Genomic DNA, 23,687 nt, shown 5'->3' with positions numbered 1-23,687 from the left:
TTATACTATTTAAATATTCTGCTGATATTGATATCTGTTATATGAATATTGATCTCTATTCCCTCCAGGGTTTTGTTTTTGTTTATTTGCTTTATTTGTTTGTTTTTGTTTGCATTTATAAATAGAAAAACCAACTTTGACCTAGTCATAATTTTTCTTTACCTTAGCTTGAGGCTTGGGAAATTATTTGTTCTGCTTTCTGGACAGTATCCTTATCCCTAATAATATGGACATTAGTAGAAGTGTAGACGTTTCCATTTACACTAATGAAAATATTGATTCTTTGGTATTCCAGCAAACTATTTTGCTTTCACTGAACTCTGTTAACAAAGATTCTCAACCTGTGTCTATACTAACTGACTACTAATTTTATCCTTTTTGCTAAATATGCCAGATATAAAGGAGTAGTCCAGATATCCTGGTAATTTTTTGGTGGGAAGAGAGGGGAGGTTATCTTGGTTTTTGATGACCCCAAGAAGACTTTCCCATGCCGGCCATGTCCCCATTTGATGGTGAATGTGTTTCCCACCTAGATGCTATGTGAAGCCTATTAGCTTAAGCCATTACACCAGAAATAATTGTGTAATATTTTTTCTTCTCTTAGTGAATCTCTTTTCCAGAAGAACAAGTTGAAATTTAATAAGATCAATGTAGAAAGCCAACAGTTGCACTGAGTTATAGTGTTGTTTCTTAGCCAGATACTTGTCTCTTCTGCCCAGCTGCAAAATTTCTCTGTACACAAGGGTGTCTTTAGTGCCAAGGGGGGATAAGCAAAAAGGAAAAGAAAATATAGCTGCTGCTGCATGGATGACCCCATCTGCACTGACTCCTTCAGTGAGTTTTCCTTAGAATCATTGGAGGGATGCTTTGCCTAACTACCTATCCCAACATTAGGATTTACTTTTAAGATGGTCAGTTAATATTTCTTGAACATAAACTTTTGGCCAGAGTAACTGGAAATTTGAGTTTATTAAATTTTTACATACTTAACTATGGTCTGCAGGGTATATTAAACTCAGCCAATTGGCTTCACATCCACTTTCTTGCCCCCCAATATATTTAGTGTGAAATGTATGAGAAGGAATGGGATAAAGTGACTTTTCCAAAAAATCCCTAGTATCTTATTTATTCCAGATAATAGAGAAAAACAGACAGTATTTCTATGATTTAAAACTTGCATTGGTAATGACTTGGAACTTAGGTCTCTAAATACACATGGCAATATATATATAATTGTGTGAAAATCTAGCTTGAGAAAATGATAAAATGTTATGGAATAGTTTAATGATTTATAAGATTCCATATTATGGAATATTCTGTAATTTTTTTAAAAAGACTGTGGTAGGACTGTATGTTCTGGCTTAAAAAGTTTTCCATGATGTATTTTTTGGGGGAAAATGAGATAAATCAAGTAATAGCACGTGTGTGATAAGATTTCTTTTCTGATAGAAAAAAATATCAATCTTACATTATAGCCTTATGTACATATATATAGAATTATAATTTTAGTCCATTTATTTTACATAAAGACGAAAGAGTATATATTTGTTCATGCAGTAAAATGTCTTGAAAACACACAGGTTACTAGTTGTATCAGGGGAATAGAATGATAGAGAAGAGACAGAAAGTCCTCTTTATTTTCTGCTTTATATGCTTCTGTGTTACTAGATTTTTTTTAACCTCAAGAAGGTATTACTTGTATAATTTTAAACAGTCAGCGATGATATTTATTGAACAATTGTTTAAATGTCTCTTGTCTGGCCTGCTAATAGTATTCTGCTCAGCAATGCATCTTGGAAAGTCCCAATTTATTCAATAGAAACAAATGAAATAATATTGGGTTGGGGCTATATTATTAGATTACATACAGCTGTATTCTGATAAGAATCTAAATTGTATTTTTCTCTTCCTATTTTGTAGCAATTAGGGTGACTGATTTTCTCTTTCACCAACTGGTTAGACACCTGGAGACATTACTTCTCATGTGTCTTTATCTATTCTGTTCGCCATTTCGCCACCAGAGATGTCATTCATAAACTTGCCAAAGCCTGGCTTGAATGGCCCTACCACTAATCTGGACCACCCCTTAAAGGAAGTGATCTGGAAGTAACAATACTTCTTACTGCTCTTCCCAGTTGTAGGATCTCATTCACTAGCCGTCCTCCAGGTTAATATAAGATACTCTCAGAAATTGTTTGGTTTGCCACATGAGACAGTCCTTCAATATCACCCTAACTCCCCCTTATCAGTCCCTCACCTTCTACCTTCCATCCATTCTTAAAACAGAATCAATATTCCTATATAACTTACTTTTTTTAAAAAAAAGAACATGCATATTCCTGGAGGAGTAGATAGTGCTTACTCTTTTATGTATTCATGCAGTGATTTTTAAATATGACTTACCTATTTATTGTATGATCCTGGGAAAGTCCACGCCTTAAATACATCAAGCCTTCATCTTCTACATCTGTTGAAAGTAAGTATATAAAAATGCCCAAGCCAGTGGCACATGGGTGTCTCAGTTGTCTAAACATCCAATCCTTGGTTTCAGCTCTTGTGATGCTCTCTCCCTCTCTCTCTTCCCCTCCTCCCCCCTCTTGAAAAATAAATAAACTTAAAAAAAAATATCCAACCCGTAATATTTTTTGAGGATTAAATGAATCATTGTATGCAAAGTATTTAGAATAGCATCTGGCACAGAAAACCATGAAATAAATATAAACTATTTTGATTGTTTATAGAAAAATATAAACCATGGTATTCCTTATTAATGATTATTTTAAAGGAAAATTAATCATAATAAATATATGACATACATGTGTTTTGCATTGATGGCCTGATGCAAATATCAATAATTACTGATAAAAGATACCTAATATTTCTGGGAAAGACATTCTGATCAATAGTAGCTGTGATGGGTTAAGTATTTGAATAATAATAATAGTAATAATAATAGTAATAGTAATAGAAATGGCTCATTGTACTTCCAAGTGCACTATTTACATTTTAAATAGGTGACGGATTATTATAGTAGTAGAAAATATAACCCTGAGTATTAGTTAAATAATTTCTTCGTCTCATTACAGATTTAAAGTGTCACCAGCAGAGGAAAATACTGAGTATAGATACTGCCAATATTGGTGAATGAGGAAGTTGCATTTACCTTGGGAAAGACAGCAAGCATTTGCCTTGGTTTTATTCCTGTCTGGAATTTAATTTATGGATAAGTTAACATGCAAAAAGCAAGTGCCACATTACTGACTCAGTAATGAGAGAGAGAGAGAAATGAGATGTGGGGGAGAGAAAAGGAGAGAGAAAAGAAAGAGAGAGAATGGAAATGAAGGTAGGAAAAGAAGGAAAGGAATGGATGGATGGATGGATAAGAAAGGAAAAAAAGAAGGAAGCAAGGAAGGCAAGCAGGCAAGCAATGGAGGAAATTTGAGTACAAAGGAAAGACACTAAGAAAGTTTCCAGTTCAAGTCCTTTGCATATTCGACAAATTAGGTTGTCAAGAACTCAGCTTCTCAAAAATTTAGGCTATTAGCCATTCACAACTTACTTTGAATTAATTTAATCAGATTATCAAATTAGGATTGTTCTTAGAGCCTGCCAAAAGCAGCAGCCTGAGGAAACTGGAGTTTTCTGACAGGAAGTTTGATTTTAAAACACAGGGCTGCTGCTCCAAGGAGGAGGGGACATTGGCATTCAATGGGCCAGGGGAGCCTAGGACAGCCAAAGGGCAGCATGAGGGCACTGGATGCCTGAGGTCTGATTAAGAGAGTTTACCAAGAGGTGAGAAGTTTCCCAAGACAAATAGCATACTTTGCGCTTTGGCTAACGTCCCTAGTGGCCGTGCACATTCTTGATCTCTGCTTTTGTTACATTTAATTACAGTGATATTATTTGTGAGATTAGAGGTACCTTAGGCTCTGAGAGGACTACTGAAGGTTATGGGTTATACCTGCATATCTGCTCAGTTTTACGTCCCACTAGTTTTATTAATAAAATAAAATGTTTTCTATTTTAGACCTTTGCTCCAAAAGGCTAATATTAATCACATTTTTGGCTGTCTTGAGATTTTAACCCTAAAACCTCATCAGCATTCCATACATTATGTTTCACATGGGTGTTGTGAAGTATGGACTAGATACATCAGAACTATAACGGGCCTTTCGTTCCCACAATTGAGCATTTCAGATTTCTTCTGAAGGCTATAAATTTGAAATGTAATCTGTTTCATGTGTGGGGAATGCTGTGGTGAAAGGGCTGGGGGCTGGCCAGATGAAAGTGCAAGTCTGTTTGCCATCAGTGTCTTTTTCCTGAGAGATCTATGTTCCATTTCAATAAATTTTATACCTATCTTCAAGTTTTAACAACAACGACGTTATTATTAGAACATATACAATGTATTAAGATATCAAGTTTTTGTTATTGCGATTTGTTTTAGATTCCAAAAAATTGTAATGATTGTAAACATTTAAGAAGTTAAAATTTTAAAAGTCCGTGAACCCAAAGCAGGTGCTTTAGAAAGTGGGGAACCCATAATATAATTCATTGTGATTACATTTCAAGATAAAGACACTTGTATTAATTTGATAGGGCTTCCATAAGAAAGTACTACAATCTGGGTGGCTTTGAACAATGGAAATTTATTTTCTCAAAGTTCTGGAGGCCAGAAGTCCAAAATGAAGGTGTCAGCAAGCCATGCTTCTGTTGAACTCTTTTTCCATGCCTTTCAGTTGGCTTCTGGTAGTTTCTAGCAAGCCTTGGTACCCTCAGTTTGGAGGAAATCCCTTCAGTCTCTGTCTCCATTGTCCCAAGGTGTTCCCGTTGTGAATTTGAGTCTTTACATGGCTGTCATTCCTCTGGGTGTCTGTGTCTATGTGTCTTTTCTTCTTATAAGGACACTAGTCATACTGAGTTGAGGACCCACCCTACTTCTGTATTACCTAATCTTTTTTTTAGTGTTTATTTATCTCTGAGAGAGAGAGAGAGAGAGACAGAGCATGGGCAGGGGATGGGCAGAGAGAGAGAGAGAGAGAGAGAGAGACAGAATCTGAAGCAGGCTCCAGGCTCTGACCTGTCAGCCCACAGCCCAATGTGAGACTCGAGCTCATGAACCACAAGATCATGACCTGAGCCGAAGTTGGATGCTGAACTTACTGAGCTATCCAGATGCTCCTGTATTACCTAATCTTAACTAATTACCTCTTCATTGACCCTACTGCCAAATAAGTTCATATTCACAGGTATCAGTGGTTATGACATGAACATAACATTTTGAGGGACACAATTCAACCCATAAAAAACTCAAACATAAGAATACTCTGGATGACAAAAATATACTTACCCCATGAGAAAGGAACAAATACTCTAAATAAGAAAATCACTTAAGTGGAGTGTTACATTATTCATTCATTAAAATAAATCTCAGGTCTATTAATGACAGTATGAAATGACTCAAAAATGCTGTCCACTCTCCAGAATCCAGTTTCTTCTTGTATTTGAATTTGTATTTTTCTGTATATTTTCAAATTTTAAATTAATCTGTAACCATCTATATTTTCTGTGTAATTCAAGACTTCTGTTTTATTTAACTTTAATATTCCATTTAGTAATTTTTTTCTTTAAGTAATACATGACACTTAGGAGTGCTTGCTCAATGCTAAAGACTGTGTGGGTTACTGAGAGTAGAAATGAGGAAGCACAGTCCCCCATTCTTAAAGTCTTGGGAAACTGAGAAAAACAAATTACAGTAGATTTTTTTATGTTATTGAGATATAGGTATTGTACTGATACATAGAAGGAATGCTAAACTAGACTTTGGTTAGGAATTAGTCAGGAAAATCTTTCTAATTGAGTTCATACCCATGCTGTCTCCAAATGGAAGAGAGCCAAACAAAGTGCTGGAAGGAAGGGCATCCCCACAAGTGTCTAGCATGGGGAGAGAAAACATGACAATGAACCTAGTTTCATGCACTAATGGGGTAATATGGATGATTCGCAAGAAATGTTATAAAACAGCTAACCTAAACAATGATTATACTACACAAAACACTTATAGAGTAGATGCCTGTTGTATAATGAGCACACAATTAAAGATTACCTTAGAGACAGTATACATAGTGATCAGGAGCCTATGCTCTGGTGTCAGATTTTTTTATTTAATTCTGTTTTTTCCATTTATTTGAACAATATTGAACTTCTTTAAGTCTCACTTCCTCATCTATACAATAATAATAATAATGTATTAGATTCCTAGGGCTACCATAACAAATTACCACAAATTGGGTGGCTTAGCACAACAGAAATGTATTCTCTCACATCTGGTGGCTAGAAGTAAGAAATCAAAGAATCAGCAGCATCGGTTCCTTCTGGAAGTTCTAGGGAAACCATGACTTTCTTCTGGTTTCTGATGATTTTGCCAACAATCCCTGGTGTTCTTTATATTGTAGATGCGTCACTACAATCTCTGCCTCCCATGGTCTCATGGCATTCTCCATGTGTGTGTCAGTCTCTAAGTTTCTCTCCTTTTTTTATAAGCACACCTGTCATATTGGGTTTAGGACCTAATCCAGTATAACCTCACCTAAACTTGATTACATCTGCAAATACCCTATTTCAAATTCACAGGTACCAGAGGTACATGAATATTGGGGAGACTATTCAACTCAATACAATAGAATGTATTTCACTGTGCTGGAGTGAAGATTTTAAGGAGATTAAGTCATAGGACTAGTTCAGTAGTTAGTGAACAATGCATTTTATTTGTTACTGTTGCTCTTTATTTAAGATCACTCACCACTGGTTGATTGGAAGCATAATTATAAGAGGCACATTCTTAGGAACTTGCCATTAAAAGCTATAAATTGGGGGGAAGCATCTGGGTGGCTCAGTCAGTTTAAGGATCCAACTCTTGATTTCTGCTCAGGTCATGATCTCACTAGTTCCTGAGATCAAGCCCTGCCTCAGGCTCCACAGCATAGAGCCTACCTGGGATTTTTCTCTCTTCCTTTCTTTCTGCCCTTCCCCCACTTGTGCAGTCTCTTTCTCTCCCTCTCTCTCTCTCAAAACAACAACAAAAATAAACATTTAAAGAAATAAAGAAATTTCCTATATTACTTTTAAAAAGTTGTAAATTGGGGTTTTCTCAGAAAATATCTGCATCTGCAAGCTTTTCACTAGATCTCATCCTCACTACCGTTCTAGTCCTTTGCACACTTTTTTTATGAAAAAGAAAAAGTAAGTAAAAGAATTTTGGTTTAGTAATTCTGGCACAGTACAAATTTGGAAACAAAAAAAAAAAACTAGCCATTATTATGGCTCGTATTGTTATGGCAGGTATTAAGGTAGAACACATCATTCCTATTTTAGGTGGTGATCCAACACTGTGTTATAAAGAATGTAGCCTAACAAATCTATTTCTAAGTATATGAAAAGGAGAAGAAAAAGAAGTAGAATGACTTAGGGAGGATTTCCAAATCCAAATAGAAAGTTTGGGGTCCAACTTGAGAAAGAAAGACCACTATATTGGGTTCTTTCTAAAATTTATTTTTATTTTTCTCCAGCTTTATTGAGGAATGACAAATTTAAAGTTGTATATATTTAAGGTGTATAATGTGGTGTTTTGATGTGAGTATGCCTTGTGTAATGATTACTAACTAACATCAAGCTAATTAACATATCCATCACCTCCTTTGGTTACCGGTGTGTATGTATGGTAAGAACACTTAAGATCTACTCTCCTAGCAAATTTTAAGTCTACAATGCATTGATATTTATATTTACCGTGCTGTACATTAGATCTCTAAAATGTATTCATGCTATAACTGAAAGTTTTACTCTTTGACCACATCTCCTCATCAGCACCTGGAAACCACTCTTCTGCCTTCTGTTTTTTCTTTTTTTTTTTTTAAAGAAGTTCTTTGATGTTTACTTATTTTTGAGAGAGAGAGACAGAGCATGAGCAGGGAAAGGGCAGAGAGAGGGAGATCATATTTGTTTGTATGTGTGTTCTATGTGCCTCTGTGCCCTTCCATTTGCTACCCCTGGCAGGAAGTTTTTAAAAAAGTTCTTTCCATTTTGAGAAATATATATTGTATTATGTTTTATTTTAAATATTTGCTAAGGATATTCATGGAAAATATTCACATAGTCATTTAAGATCATTTTCCTTATAATAATTGGAGTTTTCCATGATCACATTCAATTTACACTTGACATTTATTTGAAATAGTTTCTCTCAAGGTAGTACTGTTATTAGTAGTATATCTTGCTTAAAGTGAAAGCCATTATAGTGCAGTTTGCTATTTACTTTGGAGGAATAAAGGGCTTTTGTGGACAAGGATTATGTCTTGGATCTTATTATCAAATATTAGCATTTCAAAAGGTATATGGTCTTTCTGGTGTCAACTACCATGGGAAATAATAAAGGAAATGTATACCAAAAAAGATAAGTGAAACTAACAGTCATAATTGCACACAAGCATTGACATACGGAGGTACCTTAAGACAATGTCACCATGAAGCTATGGGGGGACAAAAACTATTTTTGTTTTCCATGATAATGCCTTTCACAGTAACATGTTTAAGTGCTTGAATGTGTGATAAATATCAATATTTTTGTAGCATTCTGTCACATTCACAAGACCACTGGACATTACCTCAGCATTCTGTTTATTAGACTATCTGGAACATGACATCTGCGGCCGTGTTTTTTATCCCACACACTTAGCCCATGCTCTACTCAACGTGGGCATTAAATAGAAGTTTTGAGAGGATGAGTTGAATCAAAAGATGAATGGTCACATCCTCATGTCAGCTGGTGGGGATCATTGCTAGGTAAAACACTATCTCTTTGCAGTGGTAATTCTAGTCACCTTTTCCTTACGTCTTCTGGTCAAGTGTGTTCATTTAGTATTGACTTCTTTCTCCCTGTACTAACTTTACATGGAGATCTCACTAATGCTCGTAGGCTGATAACTTAACCAACAGAGCAACCATCTCATCATATTCACAGGTTCTACCCAACCTCTGAGGAAGTATTATACAAGTGTACACGAGGGAGTGGGAATCTTGTGGGCAACTCGAAGTTCTTCCTACCACAATAACAAAAGTATTTCTACACTAATCCATTTCTCATTGTTAACTTGTTGCTTTCAACTTCATGTATGTGGGGTGTCCTTCCCTTAATTATCTGGAAAAATATGGTTTCCCTTTGGGATATTCTCATTAATCCTTGACTTGTTTTTATCTTTGATTACCTTCAGTCTCACTTCATTTACCTTTATCCAGACTTTCTTCTACATTTCTCTTCTCCCTTTAGAGCCTCTTCCCTTTGTAAAAGTTATTTGAACTCTCCGCTTCAAAGACTGTCCTTTTGTGTTTCCAACTCTTGATATGAAATTTTTGTCTACTATCAAGCTTTGATTATAATTGCCCATGCATCAAAACTGTCTTACAAAATCAAAGATTTACACACCATTTTTTATTGTCCTAAAGGAAAAGCTAAGCACCTATGTCTTCCATAATTCTTTTGCAAAGCCTGTGCATATAAATTGTGCACATACTATTTTATCATGTACCAGACAATGACTTAAGCACAATATTCCTGTTCAAAATATGAATTGAGAAGTATTGTGGAAGAGTGGCAATTGTATTATATTGTCCTTCATTCTTAACATCATGTATGACTTTTATATAAAATTTCAGCACACACATAATTTTTCCCCTTTTCTGGAAAATAGTATTATGTGCACTTCCTTCATCTCTTGGACAAAATCAAACACCTGAGTATAGAAACAAATTGTATTCCAGCAATAAGACAATTTTTCACTCCTTTTTACATAGGTATTGTATTAGTTTCCTCAGGTTGGCTTTTTATTTTCTCATAGTCCTGGCAGCTGTAAGTCCAATATCAAGGGCCAGCAGGTTTGGTTTCTTTTGAACCCCTCTCCTTGGCTGCAGCTGGACTTCTTCCTGTGTCTTCACATGATCTTCCCTCTGTATCTGTGTCCTAATCGCTTCTTGTAAGGACATTGACTAGTCATTATTGGATAACGGCCCACCCTAATGACCCCGTTGGATGAAGTTATCTCTTTAATGAAGTTCCTGTCTCCAAATACAGTCACATTCTGGGGTCGTGAGAGTGAGGAGTTCAACATATGAAATGGGGGAAGAGAATACATTTCAGCCCATAGCTCTCATGATGCGAACCAACTGCTTTGTGCACGGGCATCTAAGGAGAAGATTGAAATGCAGAACGCAGTATAAGAGAAGTAACTACTGAGATGAACAAATGCTACTACAGGTTCACCATTTTATAGCTGTTGCAGAGGCACATACTTGATAGGTTGTAATAGACCACTCAGAGAAATGTGTTGAATATTTTCTTGAATTGAATGAAAAGGGCACAGAAGAAACAATTTCCCAGCATTTTATCTGATTCCATAAGAATTTTGAGCATCAAAGTGTACTGTGCTATGTCGGAAACCCGATCCAATGGGAATCTTCTGGGTTTATACATGTATTATTGTCAGAAGAAGGATGGTAACTTACCTGTTCTACAATATTATCTTGACATGCATTTTTAATGAATTGGGTCTTTCAGTTTATGTGCACCCATAAAACCTAATAGTTCAACCTCTCTATAACCATATTCACCACTTCCCATCTGAGGAAATAACATTTTATTATAAAATTACAATTTTTGTAACTTAGATCTCTAGTTTCTAAGATAAGAAAACAGACATATCATTTGGGGGCAGGAATAGAAACAAAGTAAACTCTGCTTAAAACAGAACTTTCTGAAAACATTCCTGGACATACTTTCGCAGTACTTTGAAAACATTTCTTTTCGCTCATCTTCTGACTACAGAGTGAACCAATTCAGGTTAAAAATAAAATAAAAGTCTTACTGGCTATTTGACCTAAATGAAGAGACATCTTTCTACCCCATTGCAGCAGCAAAAACTAAAATCTCTAAATGAATTCTCTCACCATTGTTGTCCATAATTAGGGGTTTGGTCACGAGTAAGAATAACTTGGTGACAGCCATGTTATCACACTCCTCTTAACTCCTGTCTCTTCCACACGTTGAATGACTTACTGACTTCTTTTCTCCACATATACAATGTTTGGCTCCTGTCTAGTGTGCAGTAGACCTTTGTTATCACATCTCTTCGCTCTGCTACTTCAGATAATTTTGACGATTGCTTAAACTGTACTTCCCTGACTAACTTCTCTTTCCTTTCCACTTGAGATTACCAGTGGGCAAATTTTAATGTTTTACAATTCAGGATATAATTTTTACACTCAGCCTAATAGCTAAATACGCTTAGAAATTTAGGAAAGGTAAATTGGGCCCCTTGGCACTTTTTTATACAAAGAAAACAAACTACTTGTGTGCCTCAGTGTTGCTTCTGGAGGAACTTTCCAGAGCGTAAAGTAGTCAGTACTAACTCTTAGAATGATGTGAGTCTTTCCAGTCTTGTGACCTCAACTTTCTATCTTGCCATTAGGGTCAACAGGTACCATCTTTGTTCTTAGAGATGCATGGGTTAACTTGAACACATCAGAAGAGTTTAGGTTAGGATTTCAAAGAAATGTATGAGTCCTTCAAATCTCAATTCTCATCTATGATAAAATATCACTGTTCTTTTAAAAGATCATTAAAATGATCCCAAATTGTCAGATCCAAATGCTGATGGGCATAGTCCATATTTACCACGAGGAATAGGGTTAAAATTTGCTGTCCAGTGACAAATCCCAACCCGGAACAGATTTCAGCCAGGCAGCTAGCAGAGCTCGCCGGGTGGGTGAACTGAACAGGCCATGGTGGGTGCAGAGCTCAGAGCCGGAAAGCAAACAGCTGCTGTAGCCTGATTTGAGTTAAAATAGTGTGAGTGTTTAGTCTGGCGCACGGCTTCAGGGGAGATTGGCAGCTGGGTCAAACAAAGTCCTTCCATTGGCTCTCTTCCCAGGCAGCTTCTGCTAGTATTTAGGTACTAGTGCAGTGTAGGGCCCTTTTCTCAGGCAAAGCTAACATCTGACCGCACCCTCTTTGCTTTTTCCAAAAAAAAAAAAAAAAAAAAAAAAAAAAAAAAAAAAAAAAAACCAAGAAAGAAAAGAAAAAGAAAAAAAGAAAAAAAAACCCTTCTTTTTCCTTCTTTCGTTAAGATAAATTCTCCAATAGACAACCTCTCCCACTAATTGTGTATTAGCAATGTATTTTATCTTGGGAGCTGACGCACTGGGCTCTCAACGTGGTGTGGAAAGCAGCCTGTTACAGTGCTGGATTCATAAAAGGGCCTTTATGGTTTGTGAAAGAATATCTGTGTGCTTAGGCAGGAAACTTTTTGATCTGCAGAAAAGCCAGAAGACATCTAGGTAAGGCTACATATCAAATCTACTTTTTCGGGGAAAAGTTGGGCAGTAAGAATGATTCCTCACAATCGACATGACTTTGGAGTGTGCATGTTCACTTTTGGAGAAGTTTACAAGGTACTGCGTATTGTTTGCCTATTTTTTGTTTGTTTGTTTAAATCTTAAGGGAATACTGTGGTCTGCATTTTTACGATTTTGTTTTCTGCTATTGAACTGAGTATAGTGGATATAGAGTTTTACTATATAGCAAAATCTGTGTAAACTGCCACAGAAAGAAAGTGTATTTAGAAGGGAAATTGACAAGTTTTAAAGAGTAATTGTACAATCATTTAAGGACAGAGGAACACTGCATTAGACTAACAAGGGTTTAATTACCAAAAAAAAAGTTTAATGTTGCTTTGGAAGGAATATTAAGTAAGTTGTCTTTGTCTCTTACTTTTTAGTTTTAGTCGCTGATTTAGCCTGTTGGGTCACATTTTTTGTTAGCGCTGAAGGCTGCCATGAATCCCTAATGAGGCCCCTTTGCACATGATTTTGGCACTTGGCCAAAATCAACTTCCCAGCGGCAAGCTTTCTGTAAAGAACCCGGAGCAAATTTTTTTTTTTTTTTTTTTTTTGATTAGAAATCACGTCTGAAAGCTGCCACAACCAGTTGTGTAGGCACGTCAAAATGACTTTATACAGCTCATATGAAACAAGTGCGTAAAAAAATTTCCTGATATTGTTGCTTTTCCTCGTTATGAATTCCTGCTTGTGGCCACCTACAATAGGTTAGAACAAGAACAGTCTTGAAGAAAATTTACCGATTTATTTTTTGTTTTTCTCAGCAGATCAGAGTAGGGGTGGTCATCTCATTGAGATGTATACCATACGAAAGGGTTATTCAAAACACTTCAAGATAAATAACAGATGAATTCTTAAAACTGTTCATCTCTGTAAGTAATACTCAATGAACAGTAAGTAATGAAGTTTTCTAGAAGTTTCGTTGTACGCACAATTAAGCTTCACATGGTTTCAATAGGAATTTTGTATATTTTAAATGCCATGGCCTTTGGATTCTAAAACATGTTACCTTTTAGTATATAATATAAAAAATTTATGAACACCTTGATAGCATTTCTAACAAATGTTTTAAAGAAATGTTTGTTATATAAACATGACTGGATAGCTTTAAATGATTGTATTCAGTTGCTTTTTGCAATTAAAAAGATGATTTTTCATGAAAGAAATTCTGAAGCCGAAAGGCACCTTACACCCAATTTTTGGAACTGTTGATTTTGATTTTACTATAACTGAATTTGGTCATGTGAGTCGATACGTTATTTAACACGCCAGTATTTTAAGAGTTAAATTCTTAAGTTGCGATGCAATACTACAGTAATCAGACATTAACAACCTCAGATTTTATATAGCCATTTTCAGCAGTACCTTTAGACATTAAAAGTATACACTGCAGAATATTTAAAAGCAGAAAAGTAGGATCTCAGTTGCTGTTTCTTTTTAAGAAATCCTACTATCCCTGTCCTAAATATTATTTTGCCTTATATGTTACTTGAAAGTAATCTAGAGTGAAACCTTATTTATTACTTTGAAATAATCATATTTCTCTTTAAAATATTAATGAGAACCCGATTTACTCCCCCTTTGAAAAAATATGATTTAGAGCTGTCTTAATAGGTGTGTTTTCCATGTATGTCATTATGTCTATGTTCCCTTTATTATTACACAAAGGTTGCTAATTCGGGCCATAGAAACAGTGGAAATTAACTTGAAGTAAATTTTAGCATTAGGAAATGTATCTTGATTTCCTTCAGATCAATTTATGTTTAGATATAATTTATGTTCAGATAATTTTTGTGTGTATGTTGCTGTGGGCTGAATTATGATCCTGTTATACCTTGTTGCTAGTTGCACTAGGTCAAGCAGTGTTTGAAATTACATCAGTTAACATTAAAATATATAGATATTTTCAAGTGAGAAAAGACAGTATATATCTGCTATTTATAGAAATTTACCTGGAGAAGTTCTGTAGTTCTATGTGAATTGACAGTGGAGTCCTCATTTAATGCAATCTTTGATATTTTTTAAAAAGAAATTAATACATAGCATTACAAAATTCGGATAAAACAGGAACATGTTATCATTAACTATTGTCAAACAGGTGCAAGAACGATAAGGTCGCTTGTCTTATTCAGCATGATTCGGGCTTAAAAATTATTTTTGAATTCTATTTTTACTTTAATCTTAGCTGTCATAAAAACACTTTTTTGTTTTTATTTTCTATTATTTTTAAATCAATTACTTCACTTATTTGAAATTGGCAGAATATTTCTGTAAGATATACTAAATTTTCTACTGAAAATTTCAGGTTTTGTTGTTGTTGTTAATTAGAGGTAATAGATAGCAAAGTAAATGACACAAAATATAGAACTTTTAGAGCACACATATATGTTAGTTTGTAAGTTCTGAAAAAAACTTAATTGTACATGATTACTGAAAAATATTTTTGAGTTGAGGTAGAAAAAGTAGGTACTGAGAAGAATTTGTCATACTCTTTACTAAAAAGGCTAAGGAATTTACTTTCTTTTGCTATAGCTATTAATTGTAATTGAGCATTTCAATAGTGTAGGCTTTTTGGCAGAATTATTAGCTAATTTTACTTGGGACCATAAATACAAGATATCGATTACATTGTCTTTGGTGAGTTGACATTTTTAAAACAATATTCTGAATACGATTTCTGTTAAAAATAAAAATAGTTCAATATTTTTGGTAAATGTATTCTATTTGTGAAGAACAACTTGAATAGTCCGTTTCATTTATCATTTTTCCCATCCTTTCGGGAATGTTAAAAACACTTTACAAGTAGAAACTTCTTCACTCTTCAGAAAAAGTGAAATTCATTTGTATTTGTCAATTTAGATTATGGGCCTTTACCATTTTAAGTGTGACAGTTTTGTTTGTTTCAATTATGCAACAGGCACATAAAATTCTTTCTGTCCCCCAATTAAATGAGAGATTACATAATTAAGTGTTAACTTTGATTTTATATTGAAAAGACAGCTTTACAACTGCAGTATTTTATCCCCAATTTTTTAAATGTGAGAAGTGTCTGCAAGAGGGCATTCTTGATGAGTGTTTCATCATTTAAATGAAATGCTTTGTTCTAAATGGTCTGAATTCCAGCGATGAGATAAATGTGTTGCTACACTAGATACAACATCATTATTGAATTTTGGCACAACTTCAGTGACCTCTGCCATAAAAGATTAGTATATGTGAGATGATCTTGGATTTGCAATAACAAAAGTAAATAAGTGAAACACGTGAGACACTAACCTTTGTTGTTCTGGAGAAAAGTATGTGCAAAATAAAAGGAGATACTTTTCACATAAACTGCCGATAGTAATATTTTCTCATTTCATTAATGCAATACATCTTGAATATTAAAAAAAATTACAATCTGTAATGCATGTGGAAGACTTTCTCCATAAAATTAGCTGCAGTATTTTAATATCCTGTTTCAAAATGACCAACATGTAACTAACATTAAGTAACCAAGTAATTTGTGAAAGGTTGCGCTTTGACTTAAATGTAATTAATGTTGAATAAAAGAATAATGTTTTCCGAGTTTAAGTCTTTTTCATATAAAAGAATGGCTGATTTACACTTGTTGCATTTTTAACTGAATATTGATTTAATCTGGTTAAATACTATCATAAAGTAAATATTGCTATTTGATAAAGTGTTTAAACATGGTAGGGCTTATTTTACAAGCAACCTGACCTATTATATATTTGAACAATGATGATTTATGCCTATCTGTATGTTCTTCTCTCGAAGTCATGATCAGCAAAGGGATCTCCTTTTGGTGCTCAATATTTTTTTCTAAAAACACTGAGTTTTCTCTTGTTTATGTATTCAGGTAGGTTTGTCGATCTAAGTTTCTGCCTATCTCCCGAGATATCTCTTATGAGCGTTAGGCTAGAAAGTGTAGTAAGAAGCCCTAAGTTTATTCTTATTCCATATTGCTCTAAATAAGCCAAAAGTTTGAGTATCTTATTGAAGTCTAGTCTGTGATTCAGTATAGGCAAACAGTGAATCTGGTGATTGGGATCATTTAAAGCACTGAATATTTAGTGCAAGTGACTGGTCATTTACGTGTTTGAGTGAGGATTCTAGATATTTGATTACTACTGGCTTTAAATAATTACTAATTGATAGAAAATACGAAATTCCATCTTTTGCCTCAAACACTATCGATATTTACTCATTTTATAATTGCCTCCACTTTGCTATTATTAAAATGTTGCATAATAGTTCTCTTTAAAAATACCATGCGACTAAGCGATGCCTTACTTTCTATTTCTCCCATGAACATAAGAAGTCAACATGTGTAGTGGGAGGGAGATGCTTCAAAATATTTTTAAAAAATTTCCCTGCTGGGATTATCAACTACTTTACTATTTGTGGAGATTTTCAAAGGAGCGATTGTATCTTTGAATGGTTATCTAAACATGAGGAATACATGGGCTTTCTGTGGACATCAGTCATAAAACTAAAATAGAAAATAAGATTGAGATTAATGACATGGTATATTTTTATAGCAAATAATCGCAACTTTGTGTTCACACATAAACAACGAACTGGAGAGATGATCAGTGGGCTCAAAGAGCAGCCTTCATTGAGAAAAAGGCAGCAAGGGGATGGTTGTGGTCCAGTATGTATGATCGATGGTCCATCCAGCCATTTCCCATGTTAAATCCCATAGTCTTACTTCAGAGCTCCACATCACTAATGTCAGAAATTTTTTAGAGAGAGGGGTTGCAACAGAACACGTTCATCGTTATCGTTCATTGGATGGTAAGTTGTTGTGGATACTTTGGCAGAGGCAGTGTGCTGTGTATGGTGATTTTTTGAAAAAAATCACCAGGTTGAGTAGGTCAGCTCAATCCGATGACCAAATCAACAATAATAACCAAGCTAACTCACCCTTAGCAAACATAATTAGTTTTTCATTCTTCCCTAAACCTGGGCACTTTCCTGGAGAACACAGACAGTTGTATATGAAAGGCTGAGTTGCTAAAAACTGTACAATGTGTATATTCTACTTGTGAGTTTATAAACTGTCTTGTGTTTGAAATAATATATATCGATATATATTGTGTGTCCGAAATATTTAAATGATAGAAGCTATTGTCCTGAAATTAAACTTGTAGGATTAATTCTTTTTGAAATGTCATCTGCGAGTTACTTTTTAAAAGCATTTCTTTAAAAATTTTTCTCTTACATTTTTCATGAAACATGATGATTTAGATATGTGTACTTTCTGCTAGTAGAGCATTTTTGAAAATTATATCTCTGTTGCCATTGCTTGTTCTTTGGGATCCTAACCCGATCACATGTTATTTTCTCTCCATTCCTAGAGTCCGCCATTCATAGATATTCTCTAGAGAGTTGTTTTTTGTTTTTTTTGTTTTTTGTTTTAGGTCAAGAGTCAGTCTTAAATACATTCAGGTAGGACGTTCAAAAAGGTTGATGCACAGAAAATTCCTACTCAAGTGTGATTTAACTATTTCTAAAACATCTTCGATTATCAGGAAATGAATCAACAAGAATGTAGAAAGAGAATGGTTTGTAATTTTGGCAGATGAAACCCAGCAATAATCAGTTCAGAAATATTTATGGAATGATAACATTTTTCTGTTGACATATTTTTGTGCCAACCAATTTAATTTGGAAACTGCTATTTGTGACTGGAAGGCAGTAATTGACTTTGCTAATCAGTAGTTCTAAATGCCTGATATAAGACAGAGGGCTGATTTATTAAATGAATAGGTCTTAGAAAAAAAATGTAAGTTATCAAGCTACCACATATCTGGAATTCATTTTAATTTTCAATATCCAAATCATTCAAAATGAATATAATTGTATTTACACATTTTTAAATTACAGAATTAGCCATGTCTACCTATGAAATTTGTTCTTTCTTAGATGAGTAAATAACTTAAGGTAATCAAATATCTTATAGTCTCCACTTTCCATTTTAAAGTCTGCTTGAGATCAAATGTGGAGTAGCTAAATCACACAGAAGTCTGGATTACTAGTGAGATGAGATTATGTAGCCCAAAATGAAATTATACCTAAAGCACAGGTGTTAACTAGCATTCGTGTGGTCAGGTATACAAATTGCATTGTAGGTTAAGCTTCTCCTTTCTCACTTGAGAAAAGTGCAATTAAAAGTAATTTACAGATGTGCAAATGCACAGCTGTTTTCTTCTAACTAAATTTCACAGAAATGAGCTAAATTATAATGGGTTTAAAAGCCACACATTTTAATGGATTTTAAATTGGATTGGAAGCATCATTACCAGGTTTACTAGATGAAGGAAATTAATACTTACGAATACCTGGGACAATTTCTATTTCGGTGGCAGAACCATTGAAGTATTGGAAATTATAACCCCAGAGCAAAACTTACAGCACGTTTGTGAACATTGATTAGTCAGTATGTAGACCCTCTCTACACACGCTGTGCCTTTATGCCATTTATATTATATAGTCCCTGATGATATGCAAAAATGATTCGGCTATTGCTGGGAAAAGTGTGTATATGTTTATATGCATGTTCACAAGATGGCGTGTACGTGTGTGTGTGCATGTGTAAGAAATGTTTATATTTTCTTGGCCTAATGATAAAGAAAATAACAAGAGTAAGATGTTGGTACATTGGTTTAGATAGGGAATACTGGTAAACTGCTTGTTTGTATTGGATTAAAAACAATAACTATCAACCTACATTTCTGGAAAATCAGCTTTTTTTTTAACTATGCATTTTACTTGGTGCTACTTACATACTTAATAGTGGTAAACTACTGTCATTCATAACTTTCCGTCAGGTAAAGACCTGTTCTTGACCACGTTTTCTTGGTCTTGAAATAGATTTCTCTTCTTTGAAGTCAGGAATAGACAAGTTTTTTCTACAACTCTTCTGGGAAGCCATATTGATAGTTAAAGGAAGAAGGAGAAATGGAAGGTGAGGGATTGCACTGGACCAGGGAATGAAAGAAGTTTTACTCCGTGTAAGCTCACAGATGTATTATAATCAACTCATTACTACTTCAGCAATAATTTGCTTTCCTAAGAGTATTACTAAAAGAATTTCAAAAATTTGACCTCGGAGGTAATTAGAAAACTGACTCATTTGTTACTACTGTGCTGATGGAACCCTTTTATCCTATCTAGAACATTTTTTCAAGTGATTGAGCCTTGCTATTGAAAGTGTTATACAGACCAGTCATTGATGCAATGATTCAGATCCTGTGCAGTTCCTCATATATCTCATCTCACTTACTCCTATAAATAGCCATCAAAGGTGGGAATAATCATCCCTATTGTACAGATGGGAGGCTCAGAGTCCTTAAGTAATGTTTGCAGAGTTTTGGGACTAGTAAGTGTTGATGTCAAGATTTGGACCTGTGTTAGTGGTGCTTCTACATCATCGTACTACGTATTTAATGATCTTGACCTTGAGAGTATTAGGAACATTAACTATAACCTTTTGACTTAAATGCTCTTCAACAAAAAAATATATTAAAGTCAGCCATTTGATGGATAGTAGCGGCAGATACAGGTTTTTTATACAATACGTACTTTTAATATTTGAAGTACTTTTAATATTATTCTAAGTTCAGCAATAGCCAGTGACTTTTGAAACACTTTTGGTCATAAGCAGCTTTTCTCAAACAAAAAACAAAACAAAACAAAACAAGACAAAAAATATATATATAGGCAACAATTGCATTTCTACTGAGGCTCTTTAGCACATCAGTGGCTTAACATATTAAAACTCGTGGAATAGCACAATAGGAAGAAATCTCTCAGTCAGGAGATTTCACTAGCTTGTTTTGTTAACATATATGTTATTAAAACCAAAGAGGTGCAATATTTAGAGAGGCACAGTGATTTTGTCACTGTGGCCACTGATAACCATCCACTGCTCCCAAGCAGTGCTCCATGATGGCATCCCACAGAAGCACTCAGAATCCTTCCCCAAAGTGCTCCACTGCTCTGAAATAGGTGTTTCCTACTAGACAGCTATCTGTGTCTCCTTAAAATGTACAATTTGTCTATATCACATGCTGTGCAGAAAGAAACTTGAAATATATTATAGACCAATTGTTGGTAACTTTTATTTTTTTATTATTTTTTAAAGTATATTTATTTGAGAGGAGAGCACATGAGCAGGGGAGGAGCAGAGAGAGAGGAGAGAGAATCTGAAGCAGGCTCCACATTGTTAGCACAGAGCCCCATGCAGGGCTCGAGCTCACAAACCGTGAGATCATGACCTGAGCTGAAACCAAGAGTCCTGCGCTTAACTGACTGAGCCACCCAGGCGCCCTGGGTCACTGTTTTAAACAGTAGATTTTGAACCTCTGTTGACAAGACTACAACTTAAAAGAAATGAGGATATATATGGACATGATGTATAAAATTGTTTATTTTATTTCAATTAAGTTTCAGGTAATCCTGATATTATGATTCAAAATATCTTGATGAACACTGAAAAATTTGGTACACATCAGTTTTCCAGCACTCAGATATTCAATTCATTGGCTTTTAGAGCTGTGACCATTGAATGATATTTATTTAATTCTCGCATTTTTCTGCAGAAATAATGGTGACTTGAGAAAAAAAAATGGCCTTTTTGCTCATGGTAGTAACACTAGTTTCTGGAGGATTGGCTTTGAATACAGATTTTCCTTCTAGTTTTGTATTCCTTCCTCTTACATAAGGGCCTCTTAGCTTATGATCACTTTTACCCAGCTAGCAAATATTATGTTTTTCTTTTCTTTTTTTTTTAACGTTAGTGGTATGGAAGCATAATGGAAGGAGGATTCAGCTTCATTGTTAAATATAGAAAAAGTTAATAAAAAGTATATAATTGAATATAAACTTGCCCATAAGTTATTGTTTCTGTAAAGTCACATTATTAAATTTTCTAGTTTATAATTTTATCTGTGATTTATATTCTCGGACACTCTGATCCTTTAATGAGTTTTGCTGAAATGTTCACTTAGCATCTTTCTGAAAAATGAAGATAGTTCTTTGGATTTTTTCTTTCTTTATGCGATTAAAAGTGTTTTTTTTTCTTCTAATGGAGACATTTAACATGTACAATTCTTAAGCATACAGCTGGGTGAACATTTTATGTATACGTACAGATATAGATAGATAGATAGATAGATAGATAGATAGATAGATATCTGTGTGTGTGTGTGTCTGTGTGTAATCATCTCACAGACCAGGATATAGACATTTCTAAGATTCCAGAAGAATATTTCATGCCCTACTGATATTTCTCACCATAGATTAGATTTACCAGTTGTTTTTTTTTTTAACTTCACATAAATAGAATCACACACCATGTATGCATATTTGTCTAACTTATGTTACTCAACATTTTGTCCAGGTAATTTCCACATTTGCATATGTCAATAGGCTGCTCATTTTTATTGTGTAATATTTTTATGTGAATAGGGTATAATTTATTTCTCCATTCCACACTTTTAGGTTGTTTCCAGTTATCTTTTTACATAATTTTTAAAATGTAGATTAGTGCTAAAAAGGTAGTGGTCAGTTTTTCTAATATATGAAATACGAAAATAGGATCATTTTAAGTATACCATTAAAAGCAGTGCTTGCTTTAAGTGATAACTGACTCATGCACACTTGAACCATGGACAGTAAGGATTCAGTATTACGGAGTTATTCATGGAAATATTTTCTTAAAATTTTTTTTTAATGTTTACATTTGTTTTGAGACAGACAGAGACAGAGCATGAACGGGGGAAGGGCATAGAGAGAGGGAGACATAGAATCCAAAGCAGGTTCCAGGCTCTGGGCTGTCAGCACAGAGCCCGACATGGGGCTCAAACTCATGAACCATGAGATCATGACCTGAGCCGAAGTCGGATGCTCAACTGACTGAGCCACCCAGGTGCCCCTTATGGAAATATTTTCTAAAAATGAAAATTAATATCCATTATTCTAAGAAGATGCTGAAGAAATATCTCTAAAATATTTAAACTTTTGACCACTATTCCTTTGCTCTTATTATTTATTACATATGTGTAACTATATTATAGGTTGCCCAGATATACATCTTTTTAAACTCAATTATCAATTCTCTTTTTTCTTTTATTGAGCTTGTGTAGATTGCTGAAATGTTCTGGTGTAAAACAAGATAAATTAATTTATCTTTGCTAAAGAATAACTTCGAACAATTCTGAACATATTTAACCTCATAATTTCATATACAAGCAAAATAAGATCCCATGTTTTGACAATAAGGGTAAAGACTTCTTTGAAAGTAATGGGAATAGTTTTAGAGAAATTTTTGTTACTACTTTCTATGTTATTTCTGGTAGTTCCACAGTAGCTATGACTCCATATTCAGATTTAAGATGATCTACTCTATTAGGAAAACACAAACATTACTAATAAAAATGAAAAAAGTTTTTATTGTTGAAAAAATAAGATTAAGTAATTTAGATGTTATTATCCAATTCACCTATTGAGCTATTTACAAGCTTTTATTGAGTGCATCCCCCAAGTGCTAATGAATATATTTATTACCTTGGCTATATTGATAAACAGTCTGGTGTCATCATCTGGGTATTATTTACACTTACTAATAAGCAACTACTTTAAATAAAATAAATAATATTAATATTAAAGTAGTATATTAAAATGTAGTTTACAAAGCCCTATGACATTATACACACACTAACTGTGGGAATGAGAAGGTATCACATGCCTCCACCTCAAACAGTGAAATAATTAGTATCCTATAGCTAGTAAAGACTGGTGACCTGTACTGGGATTTATTTTCACTCTAAATCTTCTGTCTGTGATTATAAGAAACTAAATTTCTGTAAATCATGGAAACTCATATAAGAGGTCCAGGGTGAGCAAGTAGCTCACTACAGTTTTCTAAATCTTTCCTTTTAAGAAAACTGATTTTATTTGTACTTATTGCACTAAAAAATTCTTTATAATCTGGAAATTTAGCAACAATAAATAACAATTTGTTTTACAGGTTTCTTGGGGGTTATATTTTAAAGACATTATACCCCTAAAAACAGTAATACCACTTTCTAGTATTTTTGTTTTTAAATAACCAGTTCAAATTTGGCCAAGGTCAATGGTGCTTGCTATTATTTTTGACAACTATACAATGCCTGATAATGATTCCATTTCTGACACCAGCTGGCAGTAAGCTTCCCTCTCAGATGAATTCG

The 23,687-nt window shown here is 34.3% G+C and overlaps 1 long non-coding RNA gene across 1 annotated transcript in view; it reads left to right on the top strand.

Annotated features, from left to right (window-relative positions):
- Window positions 1–7,024: 7,024 nt before the first annotated feature.
- Window positions 7,025–23,687, top strand: part of LOC109503371 — a 215,853-nt gene continuing 199,190 nt past the window's right edge. Inside the window, exon 1 of the long non-coding RNA XR_006584622.1 lies at window positions 7,025–12,387. This is a non-coding gene — a long non-coding RNA (uncharacterized LOC109503371). The remainder of the gene's footprint in view (window positions 12,388–23,687) is intronic.

Source organism: Felis catus, chromosome C2 (assembly GCF_018350175.1).
Source record: "Felis catus isolate Fca126 chromosome C2, F.catus_Fca126_mat1.0, whole genome shotgun sequence".
NCBI lineage: Eukaryota > Metazoa > Chordata > Mammalia > Carnivora > Felidae > Felis > Felis catus.
The sequence above is the reverse complement of the archived record's forward strand: the minus strand, read 5'-3'. Positions and strand labels throughout refer to the sequence as shown.